Below are 3,296 nucleotides of genomic sequence, written 5' to 3'. Positions count from 1 at the left end.
CTAGCATTGCGCAGTTCTCCGCACTCGGGCCTCTTGGGCACATGGGGCTGCGTAAAAAATACGCAGAAGAGGCCGGTCACGAACGTGTAGAAAATCGGTACACGTTAATTCGACAATAGGTATCATATAGAGACACAGAATTGACCTTAATTATAAGGCAAGAAACCCCAGGTGAATAGGGTAAACAAAAACTACAATTAATGTAACAAATATTATCATACTTCACCATTGATTGATTATTAATAATTGCAAACATGTTTATTTTACATGTTCTGAAATTTTATTTTTAAATGTGCAAATGAGGCGTTGTCTAATTAAATATGCACTATTTTGCATACATTTCTAGAACAAAAATCTGAACATTGGATAAAGCCAGGTTCAAAATTCTTGTTTCATTAGAGTCAAAGGTTTTTACAGAGGGGATTTTGGATATGTCTTTGTATCACTCTATAAATCAGAAAATACTGTTAACAGGCATAAATAAATACATTTTCACCCTTTTTTAGGAATTACATGAAATCAGAAAATTGTATAAAACCCCTCTGTAAATAACATTCAGAGTATAGGTATAAAACTGTAAAGTTTGATGAATGATTTGCTACTGAAGTGTGGACATTTCTGGCTTTATGTAGGAGGAAAAACTTATTTTGAGAAAATGGCCTCTAAAGATACAGTAATTGAAATCTACAGTAGACGCAAATAGATAAAGTGCTCTAAAAGATACAGTTAAAAGTGTATTTTGGATGTTTTCTTTCCACTAGTCTGAAAAAACAGTTTTTTAAATCGTTTAAATTTTATTTAAAAATACTAAAATCTCAAAACTGCCAAGATGCATGAAAACACACAGTTTTTGCATCTCACATGTATCAGGCTTTATGTCAGGCACTGGAGTCTGGAGGACTAATATAATTATCTTAGTGTGTATACATATTCAAATTATTCATTTTTCCACATTCACATTTTTATTTTATGACCATTAAATATTCAAGACTATTTTATGAAGACTGGATGGAAAAGGAAGTTTGGGCTGTAATGCAGTTAATGGATGAAGATGGTAATATGTTTGTAATATGATCATGAAGAATTTTACGAGGTGGCAAATTCGTACGAACTCATACAATCTCACTCGTACAAATTCGTACGATTTTTGATAATTCTGAATGACCTACCCCTGACCCCGCCCGCCCCTAAACCAACCCATCATGTGGGTTTAGACAAATTATCATACAAATTGGTTAGCGTTGGTCCTCCATAGCGTTGGTCCTCCATCTGATCTGGATACGGCCCGGATCTGGCTGACTTCAGTAAACCTCAGAATAAATGTAAAGACTAACATTGTAGATGCCATTCTTCTTATGATGTAACGAGTGCATCAGGAGTTATAGGAAGTGTCCCCAGTTCTGGCTGACCTAATCTATGCAGCCTAATAATCATTTGACTGATTTGAATCATTTAACCGATTTGAATGTGTATGCCAGGTAAAAGAGATGTGTTTTTAGTCTAGATCTGAACTGACAGTGTGCTGCTGCTTCCCAGACAATGTTAGGAAGACTGTTCCAAAGTTTTGGTGATAAATAGGAAAAGGATCCACCGCCTGCAGTCGATTTTGATATTCTAGGTACTATCAACTGGCCAGAGTTTTGAGATCTTAATAGACGTGAAGGAGTAAAAGCGCTATATAAATGAGGATGAGTTTGCTCAAGTACTGGGGAGCTAAACCATTTAGTGCTTTGTCAGTAATCAGCAATATTTTAAAATGTATATTTAATAGGGAGCCAATGGAGTGTTGACAGAACCGGGCTTTTGTGTCTGCCATTGACTTAGGGTTGTCCGATCAGTGGAGATCAGTTGACCCCTCTAACTTTTCTGTTTTTATTGATTGTTCATTAAAGGGATACTCCACCCAAAAATGAAAATTCTGTCATCATTTAGTCACCCTCAAGTTGTTGCAAAACTGTATGAGTTTCTTTCATCTGCTGAACACAAAAGAAGATACAGTATTTTGCACCATTGATTGAACGATTGGAGCTTTAGCATTGATTTCCATAGATTCCAACAGTTTGGTTCCAATCTTCCAATCGTTCTTCAAAATATATTCCTTTGTGTTTATCAGAACAAAGAAAGTCATACAGGTTTGCAACAACTTGAGGGTGAGTAAATGATGACAGAATTTTCAGTTTTGGATGGAGTATACCTTTAAGTTGTACCGACGACAAGGACTTGACAGAGCTGCCATAAAGTGTTAGACAATATTCTAGATTATAACGTGAGGACTTTTTTTGTCCAATAATTAGAAACTCTGTTTATTCAGATTTAACTAGTCATCCAATTTTTTATATCAGCTATGCATTCCGTTAATTTTGGGAATTAGTAAGTTTTGTCGGGGCGTGAAGATATATAGAGCTGAGTATCATCAGCATAACACTGAAAACGAATGCCATGCTTCCTAATGAGGTCTCCTAAGGGTAGCATGTACAGAGTGAACAGCAACAGTCCAAGTACTGAGCCTTGTGGTACGCCAAACTGAACTACTGATCGATAAGACATCTCTTCATTTACTGCTACAAACTGATAACGGTCAGATAAATATGATTTAAACCATGCTAATGACAATGATGAATTCATGATTTTAAGAAGAGGATCTATGACCTTTGGAAGCATCTCTTTCATCTCTTTATTGTGAGCAACATACATTTTAAAATAAAAAAAAAGGAAAGAAAAGTATTTTTTTTTAATCAAGATTATTTTTTACCTAGCAATTATCATATTGTTCATTCACTTATTTGACTTTCATAAGTAGCTATTTCTCTAGTTTAATTGAATGCTTCGTGCTAACTTCAAAACCACATGCTAAAACAGTTAGCTATGGTATGACTTTTAGGGGTGAGAATAGTTGTAAAAGGCTGTTTACATTTTTTTTTTCAACCAACCCCATTTGACGATTCCAGTTATTAATCACATCCCCTGTTAAGACAAAATCATGTGAGTTTTTTGTTGTGCATTGAGGGATTTATGTGGTAAATATGTTTCCATAATAGTTTATGCGCATGTCTTCTTATCGGATAAAAACATCACCCATCTCAACTGAGCACATACAGTTTTGGGGAATTTACAGGTATGCACATCTCTGCAATTCCATCCAGTGGATCTCCTAAGTAGGTTGTAACAATGGGACTCTTTGTGTTTGACATTAACTCTGTGATAATCTGTGATTGTCTAAGTGAGTTATATTCAAGTTACAGTTATATGTAAGTTACAGTTACAAGTCTACAGTTATATGGTAGCAAATGTAGCTG

Source organism: Pimephales promelas, chromosome 20 (assembly GCF_988280905.1).
Source record: "Pimephales promelas chromosome 20, fPimPro1.hap1.1, whole genome shotgun sequence".
Lineage (NCBI taxonomy): Eukaryota > Metazoa > Chordata > Actinopteri > Cypriniformes > Leuciscidae > Pimephales > Pimephales promelas.
Note: the sequence above shows the minus strand (reverse complement) of the source record.